General features: G+C 42.8%; 1 long non-coding RNA gene across 3 annotated transcripts in view; it reads left to right on the forward strand.

The window, feature by feature from the left end:
* The window catches only part of LOC307197166, a 160,144-nt gene that overhangs the window by 79,192 nt on the left and 59,240 nt on the right, over window positions 1–21,712 (forward strand). Inside the window, exons 4-5 of one of the 3 annotated variants that reach the window (XR_013831338.1) lie at window positions 16,747–16,838; window positions 16,935–17,297. The exons of the other annotated variants lie outside the window; for them this stretch is intronic. This is a non-coding gene — a long non-coding RNA (uncharacterized lncRNA). Of the gene's footprint in view, window positions 1–16,746; window positions 16,839–16,934; window positions 17,298–21,712 lie in introns of those variants that run through there. 3 annotated transcript variants of the gene reach the window in all.

Raw genomic sequence — 21,712 nt, forward strand, 5'->3', positions numbered from 1 at the left:
TCTGGGGTGGTCATCGTTTCACGTTTCTCCTTCTGGCAAAATGATGGGTTTATGCTTTTATGGGCTGGTGATTACAGTACTTGTCCATAAATTGTGGCTTCCAGGACCCCAGAAGCCTGTCCCACATCATTAGCAGGTGCTTAGCTATTTCATTCTTGGAAAAGAAATGGAAATAAATCTATGCTGGCACAGAAATAGTGCCCACCAACTTATCTCTGCAATCATTGTGCCCAGGGTTCTGGTTTCAGCTGGACTAGACAATAGTGAGCTGCTAATGACCTAATAAAAAGACGTTAATATGTTTAAGTCTCCCCTGCCTCAGGGAAGCACTTTGTGAATCTGGCTTAAGGCAGTGTCTTCTGATGGATGGGCTGTCATATTGGAAAATTAAAATTGTCCTGCTCCTTGCTTAGAAATGTGTAACCAGCTGGCTCCTAAATAGAAAACAAAACAAAACAAAACAAAAAAACTCTGGCTTTGAAATAGCATCTGCATTGCCTGGATGAAGGCACAGCATCTAGAAAGAGCTCGCTGACCAAGGTTTCCGGAAGGGTTGGGTTTACAGAGAGGGGAAGATGGCAAGTGCATGGTTTCTGAATGGGAGCCTCTAGAGGCGACACTTGGAACTGCAATAATGGAGTCAAAGGCATCATTGAAGGTTTAGGAGACCGTGGGCAGGTGTGGCGGACAGCAGGATCTGGTAGGTCTCACACACATCCCTACATTCATTGGACTTCTTTGGTTACAAATTATGAAAACTCAAGTCAAAATTTGTTAAACCAAATAAGGCAATTAGCTGGATCATGCACCTGAAAAGGGCCATTATGGTATACTGCAAAGTTGGACTGAGAGCTTTCTTAGGACTTTGTTTCTTTCCATTTCTCAATACGGATTTCCTCTGTGTTGTGTTCAGACCCAGTCAGGCTCTTACTGTGGGGTGGCCCCCAACAGTTTCAGGGTTTCTATCTTTCTAATTTCAAATCTAGCGGATGGAAAAATTTTTATTTCCAGACATTTCACCGAGAATTCCACCCACCCCCCCCCCCATTTTTTTTTGGAGCAGTGAAAGGTTGATTGCAGGGCGAGCAAGGAGAATGGGTGGCTCGTCCTCAAAAATTCTGAACTCCCAAGAATCCCTTGTTGAACAGACTCGGTTCTTGTGTTCATCCCTGAACGAGTAGCACCCTGGACGTATTGTGAATATTTAAGTCGTGTATCCGAATGTGCAGCCAGGAGTGAGAGTTCAAACTCTTCATCCTCAGGGTAGAATTGAGAAAACAACAAATGAGAGATACGGACCGGACAGGCAAAGAGTGACCATTATTCATTAAGTTTCCCATGAAGACTCCCTATGAATATCACCTCCATTCTTTTAGGAAGAATGTAGTCAAGAGTGTTGATAGAAAGTCTGCCATGTGGCTGGCACCATGGCAAGTCTTCAGAGACATCTGCAAACTGTTGGAGAAGCACTTTAGCCACTAAATACTTACTGCGTGTCTAATTGTGCTCATTATATATTGCCGCCTCCCAAGTCACCCGCAATTTAGCAACTTAGAAAAATAAGTGTGTGTTTAAACAAACCTTCTGTGGGTCAGGAATCTGGGAGTGGCTCCACTGCGTGCCTCTGGCCCAGGGTCTCCAGTGGGCTCGCAGTTAAGATGTGATGGGGGCTGCAGTCAACTCAGGTCTTGTCTGGGGCTGGAGGATCCCCTTCCGGAATGGGTCCCTCACGGAGCTGTCAGGTTCACGCCGGGTGTTATCAGAGCCTCTGTTCCTTACCCCGTGGCCTCTTCGTGGAGCCACTTAACTGTTCTCATGACACGGCAGCTGGATTTCCCCAACGTGAGAGAAGGGAAGGTGGGATTCGCAGTGATTTTCATGTCCTAATTTCAGAGACACAGACTGTCCCTTCTCACATGTTGCATTCACGACAAGTGAGTCATTAACTCAGCCCACGCTCAATGCCAGGGGAATTAGTCTCCACCTGTTAGAGGGGAGGAGAGTTGAAGAATTTGTGAACATATTTTAAAAGAACCACAGTCTACCCTCTGGCCGTAGATTATTCCTATTCTTCCTCTGTGCAAAATACTCACCTCCCAAGATCTCCTGAAAAGCTCACCCTTTCAGAGCATCAACTCAAAATCCAAGACATTGGGATCAACACGAGGTCCAGGTACAGATGAGGTCCTCGATCCTAAGCGGTTCGGTGTGATCCATTAAGGAAGCATATTATCCCAGAAAACTATACCCCTAATTATGGGAAAAAGACAAAGATTTGGAGGTAATCGGATCTTTGCTCTGTCATCACCCTCTGAGGAGTATTATGTGATCCGCTGTACACAGTGAGCTGCAGAGACCACCTTTGTATATAACAATATCCATGATGGTTTGCACTGATTGGGCACTAAATGTATGCCAGTGTACCAGGCACTATTCTCACTGCTTCCTTGTTTTAACTCGCTTAATCCTCACCACAACACCGTGGGGGTAATACTATTATGAATCCCATTTTATAGATGGGAAAACTGATGCACAGAAAAGTGATGTCATTTATCACAGGTAACCCAATTGGCCAGGCGCAGAGTAGGGGTTTGAATTCCAGAGCGTGTGATCTTACCCGTCACGTGAAGAGAGCACTCCAATTTTCCACAAAACACAGCCCAAGGTGAAGAGAGATGTTGCTTATTTCAAGGACACTTCCATTTCTTTTATTTTCTTGCTTTTGGATTGTCTACAAAAGGACTTGTTTTCAGTAAAATGTGAGAGTTGAAAGTTACTGTCTGTCAGAGATGAACATGTGTTCTTTTTCTCCTAAACCACTGCAGATGAATGAATATATACTGGCTTATACTAGGAATTAAGGAACACACAAAGAAATGCCACAAAGAAGAACCTGAAATTCTTTTCTAGTCAGAAAGTATTTGCACCAATAGAGGCAGAGATGAGAGAATTCTTTTGATTAAATCATATTGCTCCCCAGATCTGCGGGGAATTTAGTGACTGAATGACTCTTTACTGATGTATCTCACTTGGATAATACGGGTGCTCGAAAGGAATTCCTGGCTTTAGGAGCTCGAGGAAACAGAAATCATGGCTGAGCTGAGAACCCCGTGAGATTATAAAGCAAGGGGAGGATTCAGACTTACACAATTCATCCATGAAACAAGGAAGAAATTCTCTCTTTCAGTTTTATTGGCAAGTGGGAGTAGCAGCAAATGATCATTTCTGTTCATATCCTTTATTCATTCTTTTCTAATCACATCTTCTACACTGCTGTTTAGATTTCATTTACCGATGAAGTCGCGTTACCACGTATGGGCTAAGCTACACGGACAAGAAACTCACACAGATTCCAATGTGCTGCCTTATTTTTAACTTCTCTTCTTCCCTGTAGGATCAGGTTAACTTTCATAAGGATTCACCTCTCCCAGAAAAATAAAAAGGTCGGCTGGTAACGTGTCTTTATGTTATTGGTCTCTTCTAGAAGCAAGTTTTCCAAGCCCTGCATGATTTTTTTTTTTTCCTAATTAAAGCAGGGACCCCAAGCACTGCCCAATAAAGACAACTTTCTATGGTCTTTCCTGCCCAAAGCGATTCCTATTAACTAAGGGTTTCTATCTTACAATTTCCCAGGAAGTATGTTACCAAACTCAGTGTAACAGATAAATCAAATACTACCCAACATCCTTTGAGTGCATCATTCAATGACTATTTGGGCTACTATCTTCACTTTTTTTTGAGTACAGTTGTGCAAACACACATTAGTCATCCATTTTCGGGGTTTTCTCTGTATCTGAAAACCCACTTTGGGGGACTGTGCATTTCCCATACTGCTTATAGACAGCCCTGTGGGGTGGTAATAATAATGCTAAGAAAAACTGCAGATTTGCCAGTTATAGTTACCCTTCCTTTCTCCATAGCTACAACTGGGGCAGAAGGAACTGTGGTCTAGCATATTGGGTCTGTACCAGAAACGTTTGGCAGTATAAACAAGATGGATAAAATAAGCAATTGTATTAGGGTTCTCCGGAGAAACAGAACCAATAGGATACATGTTCGGTAGCTATATAGAAAGAGGTTTATTATGAGAGATTGACTTAGGCGTTATGGAGGCTAAGAAGCTCCATGATCTTGCGTCTGCAAGCTGGAGTCCCAGGAAAGCTGGTGGCGTAATTCCAGTCCAAACCCAAAGGCCTGAGGATTAGGGGAGCCAGTGGTGTAAGGTCCTGTCCAGTCTGAACACCCACAAACCGGGCGTGCTGATGTCTGAGGGCAAAGGGAGATAGATGTCCCAGCTCAAGCAGAGAGAGAAAATTCACCCTTCCTCTGCCTTTTGGTCCTATTCAGGTCCTCAACAGATTGGGTGATGCCCACCCCTGTTGGTGAGGGAGATCTTTATTCAGTTCACCGGTTCAAATGTTAATCTCATCCAGAAACACCCACACAAACACACCAAGAAAGAATGTTTACCAGCTCTCTGGGCACCCCTTAGCCCAGTCCAGTCAACGCATAAAATGAACCATCACAAAAGTATATTAAAAAGACCTATTACAGGGTCTGACATGTGGTAAACCATTAATATTTGTTCCCCCTCATCATTATCGTTCCACATTGTTTCCATATGGATGTGTTTATAAACAGATGGTGGAAAAGGCAAGAGATCAGGCTGTCAGGAGATGATGCTTCACCTCCTTGGCCACCTGGATGCTGTCCGCCATCAGTAAGACACTTAGCATTTCTGGCTTCAGTCTACTCTTCGGCCAAAAAGTAGTGGTAGTATCTGGTATCCTACGGCCCCTAACCATCTCCAGAACTTCGAGGAGGCTTCATCTCCCCACACAAAATGTGTGCTCTCATGTAATTGCAAGAAAAAGACCATTACAGTTGTACATCGTCATCATACCATTATCCTATGATCAGAGAGCAGGGGCCATGACCAACAATTTTTTTATTGTCTGTAGTAAAGTACTAGGTTCATATAATATATTAAATCCAAATTTGTCAATTTCCTTATTAGCAATTATTTGTTGAAAAAGCCCCACTTTCTGCCTTTTTGTATCGCTCTTCCTCAACCTCCTTCATTCAGAACAGGAGAGAATGGAGGCCCAAATTTGTTGAATACCTTCCAGGTGCTTGACACTTCTAGCATGTCCTCTGGGTAGGCTGTTTCATGGGAAAGTCCTTATAATGAGTAATAGCATCTCTGTCTTACGGACAAGGAGCTGAAGGCTTAGAGGAGTTTAACGTCTCATGGAAATGGGTCTTGATTTTGGGTTTACCTTATCCCAGGATATGTGTTCTGTTGGGTGTGTGATGCTGGTTTTAATATGTTCTAAAAAAAACTTTTGAAAGAGTAAAAACTTATGAAAGAGTTGATGGAGCTCAAAGGATTTTCACTGGGGTTCGGGGGTGCTCTTTGAGGTGTGGAGATGATGGGAGGGACCCAGTAAGTTTAGCTGAACGACAGCTTTACAATGAAGGCTAGATTGTGGTACCCATGTGTGCTGTGACTATTCACGGCTCTAGAATGAGAATCTGATTCCCTCAAAAAGACTGGGGAAGAACAAACATATATATGGGACCACACCCAAGACAGAGTTATTCTCTTCATAGAGCAATTGCATTTTACTGTTTTGCTGAAATTAATTACACAGAAAACTAAACAGAGATGTTTCCTTGTTAAAGGAGACGTGCCTTTTATTTGAACTAATGGGAATCTATATGTGTTCTGCACTGCTCACTGGTTCACTAGAAAATCAAGTAATTGGTGATTCACACCAATCTATAGAACTTTAGTGACCGATGCCTCTTAGACAGCACAGACCCTGCAGATTGTAGAAAAGTAAACATCCACTCTAAATGAAGAATGTGATATTTAAAGTTAAATCAATAGGCCCACATTTCTAAGCTGAATAAAACGTTAATCCTTAATAGAGTTATTTCAGAAAGTCGATTCTAACGGTCCCTGTAGTTCAAAGATTTAACTCTAAAGATAGGGCTGTAATGACTACAAGAATAGGAACGAAATAAGGGGATGAAAGAAAGGCATTTGACATTTGCTCCAGTGTAAGCAATGTGCAAATGAAAACCAATTTACGTGAAGCAAAATATTCCCCCTTTGTAGTATAGATAACGTGAGGTGACACCATTTATTCCTGACAATGTTTATTCTCCCCGCCAGGGAGAGCAGAGTATTCAGACGCAGGGCATGACCTTCAGAATTAGAAGTAGAAGCGAATTAATACAGTGTCCTAGTAATAAGTGGAGGTCATTGTAACTCACCTCCTAGAACACATGGGCAAGGAGGAGCTTATCCATTCTCAAAGTAAGTAGATCAAATGGCCTTCACAATGAGAGTTACAGGAAAATGATACAACCTAAGTGTCCATCAACAGATGAATGGATAAAGAAGATGTGGTACATATATAAAATGGAATATTCCTCAGCCATAAAAAGAAACGAAATTGAATTATTTGTTGTGAGGTGGATGGACCTAGAGTCTGTCATACAGAGTGAAGTAAGTCAGAAAGAGAAAAACAAATACCGTATGCTAACACATATATATGGAATCTAAAACAAATGGTACCGATGAACCTAGTGACAGGGCAGGAATAAAGACGCAGACATAGAGAATGGACTTGAGGACACGGGGAGGGGGGAAGGGGAAGATAGGGCAAAGTGAGAGTATCCACTCCCAAATGTAAAATAGATAGCTAGTGGGAAGCAGCCGCATAGCACAGGGAGATCAGCTGGGTGCTTTGCAAGGACTTAGAGAGTGGGATAGAGAGGATGGGAGGGAGGCTTAAGAGGGAGGAGATGTGGGGATATATGTGTGCAAATGGTTGATTCACTTTGTTGTACAACAGACACTAACACAGCATTGTGAAGCAGCTGTACTCCAATAAAGATGTGTGAAAACTAAATAAGCTACAATACGGTACCATATAGTACAGCACAAAGGATGTAACCAGTACTTTACAATAACCATAAATGGAGTATAATCTCTAAACATTTTGAATCACCATGTTGTACACCCGAAACTAATATGTTGCAAATCAACTATACTTCAATTAAAAAATGAATGCTATAAAAAAAAAAAAAAGAAAATGAGCCATGTCCAGATACTTCCTGGGTTCTTCTTTGTTGTTTTGTTGCTGTCATTTTTGTGCCTGGTCTTCATTTCCCCAGAGAAACTTTTCCACAAGGAAGGGATTGAGGCCAAATACAGACCTAGCCTCATATTTGTACAACCTTGTAACCAAAAACAAATTTTTTTCTTACCAGTTTCAGTTCAAAGCCTCCTAAAGAAGCGCTCTCACCTGCTTGGGTTACAAACCCAGCCCCTCGGCCAGTTGCCGTGGTGGGGGAAGGGTGAGCGTACTGAGGGGCTGGTGACGGGTTGGTCCTTCTTGGGTCATGTGTCCATTCCTGTGTACAGCGGTTTATGGCTGGAAGGAAGTGGAAGAATTGCCATGCGGTCACAAAAGATGAGATCCCTTCTGAGGTTTTTTGGTTCAGAGAAGCAAGATGAAGACTTTAAGCTGTTTCCAAATTTAGCCCTTGATTTGGGAAATCGGCACATACAGACATTACACTAAATTACCTGGACTCCCTCTGGAAATTTAGACGGGGAAGAAAAATAAACAGAGGACAGAGTTTACTGAACTTTATTTTGATGACTTGGGGAAAAGTGGAACTTGGTCTTGATGGTTCTAGAAGAGTTAACTAGTAGTTAGTGGAAAAAAAAATTCCTCCTGCAGGAGGACCAGCTTTGATAGAATCATACCTCCCTGGCAGAGATGCATAGGTGATAGGGGATTGATCAGGAGGTAAGATTGGAAGGACATATAGGGCTAAACTGTGATGATCACTTCAGCCAAGGCAAGGACTTTGCTGTATTTTGTCACCACTGGAAAAGCACTGGAATATTTAATCAGAAGAGAATTTTGAGAAAATCCTTGAAAGCAGATGAAATTTTGGCAGGATGTGGATTGGAGAAGAGAAAGAATCCTTGAAAAGTTTCTTCTTCTATCTTAGGAAAGAAAACTCCACTGGACCACTTAAATGGGGAACTAAAAAAATATTTATGAGATAATTAGGTTGCAAGGTTAAAGAACCAGCAGAAAGAGAACCACATGGTCATTACAAGTTCACGTTTTCCTTTATGTACAGCATGGCCAACGAGGACCTGCAAGACCCGCCTCTGAGAACAGCCCCTGGTCAGTCTCTCTCCATCCCACTGTCAAGAATCATGAAGAGTCTGAGATTCTGCTCTACCGACAGCATACCAGTTGCTCTTCCACAGTCTCAGGAATGCCAGCAGAAGACACGAGACTCCAGGGTCAGAGACAAAAGACTCTACTACTCACAGCGTACTTCATCTTTACCACAGTTTCCTTTGCCCCCACAGATTTCCACAGGGGTGGTCCAGAGGGGCATCTGTTTATATGGAGAAGCAAAACTCATTCCTCTTGCAATGTTTCTCTCAGTCGCTCTAGACAAAGCTTAACGTTGTACCGGCTAGCAATGGAGAAATATTCAAAGGGCCCACGTCCACTTTTGCAATGCAGATGATAAAGGGTGAATTTGGCAATGAAGGAAAATAAATTAATAACTAACACACTGCTCCAAAGACTCTCTGGTAGTCAAATGACGTAGTTCAGTGTTCTCAAAAGTGAGGTGAAACGATTTTAGAGGATGCCGAGAGCAACTTTTTAAAAATACTAGTTGGGTAATTGTTTCATTATATACAGTCACTGATGAGTGCTTTAGCCTTTGGTTAAAAATAAAGTCAACTTAGGGCTTCCCTGGTGGCGCAGTGGTTGAGCGTCCGCCTGCTGATGCAGGGGACGCGGGTTCGTGCCCCGGGCCGGGAAGATCCCACATGCCGCGGAGCGGCTGGGCCCGTGAGCCGTGGCCGCTGAGCCTGCGCGTCCGGAGCCTGTGCTCCGCAACGGGAGAGGCCACAACAGTGAGAGGCCCGCGTACCGCAAAAAAAATAAAGTCAACTTAAAGGAAATTCTTATGAAGTATTGAGTGAGTAACATTCAAAGTGGTATAAGGGCATGGAAAATTCTTGAATACAGTATGGAATCACCACAGTGATTACATGAACTCATCTTAAAATGTGATTAATTATTATTAAGGTAAGGGAGAGAGAAAAAGAAACAAAGCAGCAGAGATTTTAGTACCCAGCGGCACATTTGGGATTTTTGTGTGACGTGAGTTTCCTTCCTCTCCTTTTGGAACAACTAACTGTACTCTTGCTGGACAAAGGGAGTGGGACTCAGACTGGAGCGCAGAATCTCTGTGAACAAAAGCCAGGCAAAGAACCAGAACCCACTTGCCTGAGAAGCTCTATCATGTGTGTTCTGCAGGTTCTTCTGGGCCCTGAAGACGCCCAGCCTCTCTGCCTGCTGTGGCATCTAACTGGGCAACTGGCCTCATTATGGCAAGCAGTACTGGTGATTTATTCTGACAAGGATACCTAGAAGCTCTTAGGCATGGGTGTCCATGTATTAAAAATGACTACTGTGATTTCAAATTGTGCTTCTCTGTGATAAAGGGGAGAATCAATAACTAGTTCCATTTGCATAGGAATAAAAGGGGATCATGCAGGCTGCAATCTTGTTAAAATAAAACTGCTCTGCACAGGGCATTAGCAGCTGGTATTCAGGGTATAAGAACTGTGTGTCACACCATCTGTTTGAGCTACCTTCATGACGCTCACTGAGGAAATGCTGTATACCCGGGACTTCAGTTTAATCATCCATGAAATAGATGTCCTCAAGTCAATGGCATCTTCTCAGTGATTGTTGGGTCATCCGTGTGATGTGTCAAACGGTGTGCTTTCAAGAACAAATCACTTAAATCATTATTTCCTCAAGCATGGTGCATGTGCCCTGATGGTTTATAACATGGCTTTCAATGATAAAGGGACAAACTTAAAAAAAAATATTTAATACTCATATTTATTTGAATATGTATTGAAAATGAATGTAAGTTTAACATGAAAACAATGGCCAATGGATGGTATTGCTTGAATTATAGGTGTATAGTCAGGTGTGCACAGGGATGTAAAACTTTGGCAAGTTGCTTTCTGCCTCAGAAGGATGGAGAGATCTGATCCCACAAATCACAATAGAGCTTCTCACTTTCTAAATTTAAAGCACCACGCTATGCTGTGTTCTTTTCAGTGACACTTAAAAATTGTAAGTCACTTTTGGAATGCTGGTACAGCAGAACTTGTGAAAGTACCACATGAATAACTGAAGTCTGGGGACGTTTGACCTAAGAGATGCCATTGAATCAAATTTGTGTGTCATCCAAGGTAACTGCTTCATTCATCTGCTCATTCATTCAACAAACACAGAATCTGGTTTTGTCTAGATGCTGGGTATACACAGGTAATGAAGACATAAATTATGCCCTTGAAAGGCTCACGATGTATTATGGGAATCATAATACAATTTGAAAAAGTTTCCTGTAAACGTGGACACAAAATTTAGCGGGAGCATAGAGAAATTGCGATCAGATGTCTAGGACAGATATACAAAGTATATATATATATATAGGGGTAGGGTGGGAGGAAGGACAGCTAGGGAGTTTGGGATTGACATGTCCACACGGCTATATGTAAAATGGATAACCAACAGGGACCCTCTGTATAGCACAGGGAACTCTGCTCAATATTCTATAACAATATAATTGGGAAAAGTATTTGGAAATGAATAGATACATGTATATGTATAACTGAATCACTTTGTTGTAAACCTGCAACTAACACAACATTGTTAATCAACTATACTCCAATATAAAATAATAAGTTAAAAAATGAGAGAGAGATATATATGCATATATAGAAAGGATATACAAATATCACCATATTTGAGCTGAATGTTGAATACCTGGCAAACAGCAGAAAGAACGGATTGCATGTTAGACAGTGGTACTCATTATCAAAAATTTGGAAGAATGTGGGAACATGGTGAGTGAGAAACCTCTTCTTATACACGTGTGTGGGGAAGGAGAGGTTGTGTAAGATACGTACTGGAAGAAAGGGATCGGCAGTGTAGTATGCTATAAATGTAAGTAGGGTCTTCCAAAGCTTTGAAATATATGTTGGAATTTGGATTTTATTTGTGAGCCCAGATGGTGGAGATAAGACTTGCACGTCACCACTACCTAGCATGTGCTCATGGTAGACATAACTAATCGATCCCAGCACTGCTTCCTGCTAGAGCCCACTCCATCTCAAGACAGAACTCTCTCCAGCTGCCACTACTACTTGATTTGAAATGGCAAGTGAGATGAAACCTACTTCCTATTTCTGGCAGAGTCTGTGGAGCTGGAAAGAGCTTTTAATGTTGCAAAAGAGGCCAACCAATATCTGTACCCTAAAGTTTTATATATTTAAAACAATCAAACAAACAGATGAAAAACAACATATCCACCTCAGAGCCTTTCCAGTGGAATCAGGATCACACAGTCAGGGTAACCTTAGGCCAGAGGTTAAAATGCAGTGACTGTTGAGGCAAATACGGCTCAAGATTTGCATTGTTTGCTTTAAAAAACATTTAATTACCTACTGATAATTAAAAAAAATAGATTATCAATCTCTTGTTTTTCTTGAAAAATTTGAAAATTCAGAAACACTGTGTCGGCATTCCCGCCTGGCAGCAATCCAGTTCATCCGATCAGTGGGTGTCCCTTTGGCAGTATGTTCACTCCTGTTTGCCACAGTTGATGGCATTCCCTGTTATTATCTTTTATGCTGTGGTTCTTGCTTATTTATCTTCATAGTATCTCATGAAATATTCCTGGATACGGGCTCTGAGAAAATTATGGATAAACGGCAATTTGTAAGTGAATTCTGTTACAGATACATTAGATAAAATTGTGATGTTTGGGTTTTTGTTTTGGTTTGGTTTTGCCTTTTTTTTTTTCTTCTCATGCAAATTCAGGTTTTCCCATATCAGAACTTTTCAAATTAAGGAACTCTTACATTTGGTTATGGGAGGTTAATTTCTCCAGCTTTGTTGAACAAGAACGTTTACAGGTAGAGGTTTTAACCAGTCTTTCTAATGATAAATGCCACTGAACGTGGTATCTTCTAACAAGGCTTTCATTTCCTTTGTATAAAATGAGCCTTAAGATTTCCAAAGCTTAATCTAAAAAATGGTACAAATGAACCTATTTACAAGGCAGAAATAGAGTCACAGATGTAGAAAAAAAACTTAGAGTTACCAAGGGGGAAAGAGGGGAAGGAGGAATAAATCGGGAGATTGGGATTGACATATACACACTACTATATATAAAATAGATAACTAATAAGGACCTACTGTGTTGCACCGGGAACTCTACTCAATACTCTGTAATGACCTCTACGGGAAAAGGATCTAAAAAGAGTGGATATAGGTATATGTATAACTGATTCACTTTGTCGTATTGCAGAAACTAACATAACATTGTAAATCAACTATACTCCAATAAAAATTAATTAAAAAAAAGATTTTCAAAGCTGGCTCTGATCCTATAGTTATGGGATGGGATGAAAATGCCTTGAGATACTGGTCAGAAGGTACAAACTTCCAGTTATAAGATGCATAAGTTCTGGTGATCTAGTTTACAGCAGGTTAATAATACTGTCTTGGGCATTTGAAATTTGCTAAGATCGTAAGTGTTCTCACCACACACACGTTAGCTATGAGATGATGGATGTATCACATAGCTTGATAGTGGTAACCATTTCACAATGCATACATATATCAACTCATCACACTGCACACCGTACACATACACGCTTCTACTTGTCAATTATACCCCAATAAAGCTGGAAGACGTGTCTTGAATCAGGAATTTGTGGGGGGAAGTAAACAGACATGGAACATATAGGGGCAAATAAGAATGAGAAATCCTTCAAATGAAGTAATATAGGCAGTATTCCTAGGAAGGGGAAAGTTCTAGAAATAGATGATGAAACCTGAGAAGCAGGGGAAGGTGAGGGGCAGAACTCCTGTGATAACATTCTATTTCATCAACACAAAGCCTGTCTCACTGTTAGGTGAGGACAGAAGATGATGGTAAGATGGAACCCTGAGTCCTGGCATCTGAAGCAGGTGTCATCACCTCAGCTGCTCCCAGCCCAGGCTCCAGAGAGGGAGAGGGGTGCCCTAATGGGGTGTCCTCAGTCTCCCTGTTACCAAATGCAAGTTCATGTGACTGATGCACAGTGAGGCTAAGCAAACCAAAACGTTGGAGTTTGGGGTAGAGAAAGGTTTATTGCAGGGCCCAGCAAGGAGAACGGGTGGTTCATGCCCCCAAAACCCCAACTCCCCAAAGGGTTTCAGGAAAGTATTTTGAAAGGCCAGATGAGGGAGGGACTTTCCAGGATATGTGATCAGCTCATGCAAAATTCTCTGATTGGTTGATGGTGAGGTAACGGCAGTGTCACAGGGGTTAACACTATCAATCCTTAGGTGCCAGTGGGTCTTGGGGGGGCTACGCGCTCATGGTCATCAAGTAGTTAATTTCTTCCATTTGGTGGTGGTTTTAGCATCTGAAAAATTCAGGAAATATGCATGAGATGCTATTATAAAGGTACTTCAGAAAGGAGCAAAAGCAGAGGATATGGGAGACGGGTCTGTCTGGGGAAGGTCCCCTAGGGTCCTGCTTGGGTACATCTGCACAGTACCTGAAGCAATGGCACCTGGGCTCCTCGTTGTGTCAGCAACATGTGCTGTCAACGTAACAAGAAAATAGTCAGCTCTTCTGCCTTGAATTCTTATTGAAACCCCTGTTAACATTTCCTCTTTACAATCCTGGACACAATAATGAGGTTTTAAATCCTTCAAACACACTCTAAAAGGCAGCTACAGGCTTTGTTAGCATGACATTTTCAGCGCCATGTGACTTATATGGTTGGTCATTTGTCTTCTTTCTTTTTAAATAATGGTCATCAAAGGGAGGGATGGGAGAGTCGGGAGAGGTGTTCAGTGGGGACAGGAAAGGTTCACGAATGCCTCACTCCCAATCACAGCCTTTGGTGTTTAAACGACCCGACCAGGTTTTATTTGACAGTAAGTTGTTTCTAGGAAACCTGTGTAACTGCAAATCTAGGAAAACATCCACACCCACGCTCCTATGCTGCATCATTGGCCTTGGTGTTTGACAGACACCATTTATTCTTTTTTTTTTTTTTTCTAGGAGGGAATTGAATTCTTTCTCAGATAGCCTCTGATAATATTCTTTCAAAAAATTTTTATTTTATTGAAATATAGTTGATTTACAATGTTGTGTTAATTTCTACTGTACAGCAAAGTGATTCCGTTTTATATATATATATATGTATATATATACACATTCTTTTTCATATTATTTTCCATGATGGTTTATCACAGGATATTGATTCTAGTTCCCTGTGCTATACGGTAGGACCTTGTTTATCCATCAAGATGGATATATGGATATACGGATAGTATTGTATACTATCCATATAATAGTTTGTATCTGCTAATCCCACGTCTGTTCTCTATGTCTGTGAGTCTGTTTCTGTATCATAGATAAGTTCATTTGTGTCAGGTTTTAGATTCCACTTATAACTGATATCATATGGTATCTGTCTTTCTCTTTCTGACTTACTTCACTTAGTATAATCACCTCTAGGTCCATCCATGTTGCTGCAAATGGCATTATTTCATTCTTTTTTATGGCTGGGTAGTATTCTATTGGATATATATGTACCACATCTTCTTTACTCTGATAAATAGCTTTAGGAGACGCTGAATCTTCCAGTAATTGATTAAAAAAAAATCCCACTCTATTCAGGTATGATTAACATACAAAATGCTGTACATATTTAATGTATACACCCAGATGAGTTTGCAGTTAAGTATCCATCCCTGAAACCGTGACCACAATCTATGCCATAAGCATGTCCATCGCCTCCAAGAGTCTCCTCCCACCCTCTTTATTATCATTGTATTCCTTTCTTTGTGATGAAAACACTCCAGGAATTCCAGAGTCTCCTGCTTTAATAACTGCTACTCCCCGGAGCTGTGCTGTAATCAGTTTAAGAAGGCTCTTCCTGTCTTAATGTGAACTATTTGGTTTGGGAGAAATTTCTTCAATGGTGTCGTTTATCTTTATACAATTGACCCTTGAACAACACAGGTTGGAACTGCCCGGTCCATTTATACTCGAACTTTTCAATAGTAAATATTACAGTGCTACACGGCCTGAGGTTGATTTGAATCCTTGGAAGCAGAACCTCGAATACAGAGGAAGAGGACTGTGTATAAGGAGGGCTGACTACAAGTTACACATTGATTTTTGACTGTACAGAGGGGTCAGTGCCCTTAACCCCCAAGTTGTTCAAGGGTTAGTAGTCATAGAAATGGGATCTTTTTAAGATCTCAAGAAACCCCAGCCAATCTGATGGCCATAGATTCGGGTACCTGAACTGTAATCCCACTAATTTACTGTCTGTCTTATTCTCCGATTCTTCCTCACATCTTTGTCATAAACGCCTATAGGAGAAGGGCTAGATGTTACTCTTCCTCAGTGCCTGGTCCCCTGTCCCAGGTCCAGGTGAACAAGTATTGAGCAAAGATCACAAAGCCTGATGCCTATAGGAGTTGGGGTGGGGATAGCACATTGGATGAAAAGGGTCAATTTGCTTTGCTTTATTTTTGCCTAAAAAAAGAGACCTATTATTCACTTTATAAAGCACTATGTCAACTCTACAGTTTTTCTTCTAAAACGCATCCCTGTGTGGTTACCTGTGATATCCCCACACTTGAGGGAAGTGTGGACACAGAACTAACATGATGATAAACAACAGCTCAGTGGTGAAGCCCCATCAGGACCCCAGGGCCCTCATGTTAAAACAGACAGTTATCTGTTCCAGCCAGCTGGCGCCATGTGGGGCCGCTGATTTAGTTTCCAATTATTCTACTTTTTCAAGAGAGTCTAACATTTTGAATTTTTAAGTGAAACTTGCCAATTTGAAAATACTCTCTCAGGGCTTCCCTGGTGGCACAGTGGTTGAGAGGCTGCCTGCCGATGCAGGGGACACGGGTTCGTGCCCCAGTCCGGGAAGATCCCACATGCCGCGGAGCGGATGGGCCCGTGAGCCATGGCTGCTGAGCCTGCGCGTCCGGAGCCTGTGCTCCGCAACGGGAGAGGCCACAACGGTGAGAGGCCCGCGTACCGCAAAAAAAAACAAAAAAAAATCTCTCAAATACTTTTGAACTGCTCAGTATAAACAAAACAAACTTGGGCGAGATACATCCGTGAACCCAACACACTGACAACTCCTGGTGCAGACAAATGCCTGAAACTAGTATCATGAGATATCTGTGCATGTGTGCTCATGGGAAGTCTGTGCACAGAATTTCATTTTGAACAGATCTCCAGCTACTTTTGTTAGCTTACAATGTATCTGTATTTATCTGACATATAGAAGTCATATATCAAAGACTACATATTCAAGTAGATGTCAGAGGCATATACGTGCATATTTGTATATGTAATACATGTGATCATATATTGTTTTGACATAGAATTGAGGTCCTATTTGGTTCTCAAGAATACATGCTGATTGCGCAGTTTAATTAGGTTTGGTGAGAACCTAAAATGAAAAGCATGACCTATTATTCAAAATAGATTTTATACCCTTGGTTGACATTTTTTCACTAGCTCTTATCACTGCCTCATTTATTTAACTTTTTTTTTTGCCTGTCTCAGATCGTTGGAGTGTCTTTAAGCCTTTTCTGAAGGGATAGGAAGTCAAAAGCAAACTTGTGCAGCCAAAAGAAAGAACAGCTGTTTCCCCTGAGGTGAGGTGTGTCAGTGTGTGTTACAGGCAAAAAAACACTTCAGGGTCTGGGGAAAAAAAGATAAAACGCAAATGACAGGATGATCTGTTTTCACAGCGCTCGGAGATATTCAGCAACTTGGCCTCAGAAGCATATTACTAACACAGCTCAGAAAATATTTTTGTTACTTGAACTGAGGAGATTTTTTTCCATGAAGAGAAACCTTTCACAATGGTATTCGATGAATACAGTCCACCTGCAGTAGAAGAGAATCATCTTAATTTGGTTTGATCCTGAACAGTCTAGGCAGGTATATTTTCTCTGTGCCCTGACACTGCAGTGTTTAAGAATGTGATCTATGGGGGAGAAAAATGTGATCTACAGCCTGAAAAGGGGAAGGATTTAAGAAAATATGCTTCTTGATGTTTTTGAGACTCCATTTAAAATTTTTGACTCAAAATAAGAATATATGCATTGAGAAATATTATTTTATCCCATTTATCCCCACCCTATGGTCTCCCATCTGAAAGGAAATACATCTATTAATTCATATATAGTCTCTTTGTTTTATTATGCAAATAAAAGCAAATAGGCATGTACTTATCCTTATATCCCCAGCCCCTGGTTCTTATACAAGATGTAGCATCCTGTACCTGTTTCTGTACTTTGTTTCGCTTCATAATACATCCTGGCAAAGAGGAAATGGGACAGGGGAGGGATAAATTAAGAGTTTGGGATTAACATATACACACTACTGTATATAAAATAGATGAAGAAGCACCTACTGTATAGCACAGGGAACTATATTCAGTATCTGTCTATCTATCCTGAAGATCTTTCCTCAGCTATAGATAGTGACTGGTTCCCTTGTTACAGCGCCTGGTGTCGCAGCGTGGGATGCCCCAGACCCGGCTCTCGATTTGTTGATCCCCTTGTGTCAATCAAGCTTGTTCTGCATTCACCGCCCCAAGCAGGGCGTGGCCTGATATTTATTTAGGAAGTCACCGTTTCCAAACTCCCCTGAGTTCCAAGAGCTTTGTAAAGCTAGGCATCGATACCCACTTTCACAGGTGTCACTGAGGCTGCGCAGCTGCTAAGTGATATCGTCACGGGTCCCGCCCCGCCATCCTGCATCCTCTGTCCTCCGGTCTCTGCGCCCTGCGCCCCTCTTGCAGGGGCCGCGTCTTAGCCCTCACTCCACGCTCTTGGACCTTGATTTGTTACTTGCCTTTGAGATCTCCAACTCTCATGAACTCAATTTTAGTCTTTTGAGCCCAAAATGTCCATTGTAACGGAGTGGGCTTGAAGCCCCGCCACTAGTTCACGAGGCCCCCTGACATTCAAGTATTCTTCAAGGACAAGGGAGAGCAGTCAGCTGATGAACAACTAGAAGCCAGAGGACCAGGTGGTGGGTCGGGGGACGGGCGCCCTGGTGGGGCTTGGGGGGCTCCGCCGGACACCCCAGGCCGCCCCTCTTCCCGCCGCCAAAGCATGCGTTGTGATCCCTGGGTGACTCCCGGCTGCCTAAGGAGGGACCGGGGCAGGTGGGCACAGCGGAAACGCTGCCCTTAGGGGTGCGAGGGTACATTATGAGGAACTTTCCAGAAGGAGCCTAGAGTCAGTCGAACCTCTTCAGCTAGAAGTCAAGGAGAAAGATGGAAGTGACAGAGTTGAAGGAACAGATGGAAGTGGGGTTGCAGAGAGGATGCAGAAATGCCAACGGAATGCGTTCGTCTGGATTGAACCGGAAATGACCGTTTACTGGCAAGAGCCATGCAATTAAAGGGGCTGATTGAAATTAAACAATTAAACAAACGCTTGCCTGAATGGAGTCACCCCTCGCATATTGGTTTTCTTCTCCTTTCACTTTCTCTGGTCCCCTCCTTCCGAGAGCACAAAGATGGGTCCCTGGCCCCAGATAAAGAAGGATTGAGCTAACTCATAGTTTTGAGTATAAAGGATTACCCACCTCCCCACCCCAAGTCATAATCACAGCAGTGACCTTCTTCTGCACGGTCTCTGCAGTTCATAAAAAGACGACACGTTGACTTCTTTGATGCTAAGGACAGGCACGAGATGGGCAAGGGATGGTCGTTGTTATCTTTTCCTTTACAAGGTATAGAAATGGAATAGTTTCAGAGAGGTGCAGTATCTTGCCGTGGTCACACAGCTAGTTAGCGATAGAAGCAAGTATCCGAACAGGTCTTCTGTCTTAGAATCTTATTGTCCCACCAACTAGACCAGGGTTTCTGCGTTGCAACCACCTGAAAAGCCTTTTTTGTTTTAATGGAAATTCCATGACCTCATCCCTTAGAGAGTCTAATTTAGTTGGTATGAGTTGGGGCTCTGGAAATGAGAGATTTTTCAGAAAATTCTCCCTGGTAATGATAAGATTTGGAAATCACTGGATCCTCCACAATTTGTCCCAGAGCTGAGCTTCCCATGGAGAAAATGTTTCCCCACTCAACCCCAGGATGACGCTCTTACGGCAAACATTCTCCTTCCCAGCATTTAGAAGAGAAATGAGTAATATTTTTGTGATTTCCCACTGTGCCCTTTCTCGTGTGATTGTCATTCTTGTGCTCTGAGTCTCACAGTCTTTGTTTTTATTTTCCTTTTTGTTTTATAACATTCACTGACTTACTCATTCAGAAATATTTTAGCTGTTTGTAAGAGCAAACCACTGTGGGATGCCCCAATAGGAATAAACCAATGAATAAATCATGGTTCCTTCACTCAAAGCCTACATGCATCATGTCTATACCTTCTAGAAAAGAAATATACCAATAATAATGTCCTTGCCAGTGTCAGGAAATAGTGACTTATTTTCCAATACACCTTTAACTCTGGGAGTGAACTTGCTGAGGGCTCTGCCCATCCTTGCATTTGACGAGGCACTGAAGAGTTTATCCAGAGGAATTAAGGTGACCAGACTGGGAGAATGAGTCAGGAAAGGATGTGGAACCAGGGGGAAGTACCCATGGCCACAGAGAGGACACCCAAGCCGAGTGAAACACTGCAGCTGTCTGCACATTCCCTGTCAATTGCAGTGGGTTAGCAGTAACAGATGGTTTTATCTGGGGAAAAAAAGAATGAGCTGGAAATAAAGATGCAGCAAAGAGATATAGAAAACCTAAACATCTTTTTTTTTTTTAATTTGTAGAAAGTTTTAAAAAAATTTTTAAGGTTAAAAATATTGGGGCTTCCCTGGTGGCGCAGTGGTTGAGAGTCCGCCTGCCGATGCAGGGGACACGGGTTCGTGCACCGGTCCGGGAAGATCCCACATGCCGCGGAGCGGCTGGACCCGTGAGCCATGGCCGCTGAGCCTGCGCGTCCAGAGCCTGTGCTCCGCAACGGGAGAGGCCACAACAGTGAGAGGCCCGCTTACCGAAAAAAAAAAAAAAAAAAATTTAAAGCAAATGTGATCATGAAAGTGCCCAATGCAGGGATGATTGCCTCAATTGGGAATATACACGCATGCGTATGAGTGTGTGTTGGTTTTGTTGGGGGAGGGGACGGAACAGGTAAGAGAACGCTGTTGGGAGACACAGAAGTGTCCTCCAGACCACCAGCCAGTGGTGGATGCTACAAACCTCCAAGCATCCCCTTCATGGAGTAGCAGCCACTGGCTGGTGGACTCTATGGGGCTCTGTGTGGGGGAGGGAAGATGGACTCTGTGCTTGAGGTGGGAGATTGGGGTCTCAGGATGAAGATGCCTTCCTGCAGGCCCAGCATCCTATGAAGTGTCATCCTTCTCTAGGATCCAAACCTCTCAGTGAGTGGAGAAGCGGGTCGAGCAGGACTTACCTAGAAAATAATTACTTCATTTTTGTCATGTGTATGGATGTTAAGAGAGAACGGTTTTGGTGTCGATTTCTGTTGTTTTGCCTTTTAAAGCAGCAGGGATAGAGTCCTGATGGGCGCACTCAGGACTCCTTCTTCCAACCTTGGCCTCTTGCTGGGTGACCACATTTCATCCACCCTGCACTTCTGCTGCACTTGCATACCCAGGACCCCAGCGGAGTTCTTAGGACGAGGCAGGGGATGCACTTGGGATAAAACCCAGGGTATGTGCCCTTCCTCTTCTCTGTGATTAGTCAATGCTGCACATCTGGAGGGCATATGGGGTGGATGTGAGTCCAGAGTCCCAGTCCCACTTTGCAGAAGGTGAATGTTGTGCCCCAGAGCAGGAAAGTGACCAGTTTAGACCTGGTTGCGTTGGCAGTGGAAGGCGGGGCACAGTTATATATAGCATATATATATATACATGTCCCTGGTTAACAAATGGGAGAGTCCACGTCCTGGGAGCCCTGGTCCCATAGAACAGCAGAGCCCAGAAAGGCTGCAGAGCCGGGCGATGGAGGAATAAAGTGTGGGTAGAACACAGGGTTCAGGCCAGTTTCCCAGGCTGTCCCACTCAGATTATCGTACTCGTGCCTCCCCTTCACCCAGAGAACTGATCACCTTGGCTACAGCCTACCTTTCACTGCAGGGCGTCACCTCAGGGTTGGAGCTCGAAGCTGGGGCGGGGGGTGACTGAGATGGGGTCGTGTGGTTTCAATTCTAATTTTGCCATAAAACAATTTAAAGCCACCGCAATTCGCTTTTATAGCAGCAGTTCCCCAACCAATGTGTCAGAGAGCCTATGAAAGAGAGATGCATTGTAAACACACTAGGAATAAAAGAAAAAAAAATTCCCCAAGCACCATCCGATGTAAGTGTTTTCTTTTACTTAGTTTTGGAAATCGTTATCTGCTCAAGAAATCAAATGTTTTGAGGCAGCGAAGTCCCCGGCATGGGGGCATAATGAGAGAAGATGCCCGCCTCGGGAGCAATAGCTGCTTTTCAAGGCAGGAAGAAAAACGGGGATGGAGCGCAGAGTCTGCTCTCCCATT

The sequence above is a fragment of the Stenella coeruleoalba genome (genome assembly GCF_951394435.1).
Source record: "Stenella coeruleoalba genome assembly, chromosome: 14".
Lineage (NCBI taxonomy): Eukaryota > Metazoa > Chordata > Mammalia > Artiodactyla > Delphinidae > Stenella > Stenella coeruleoalba.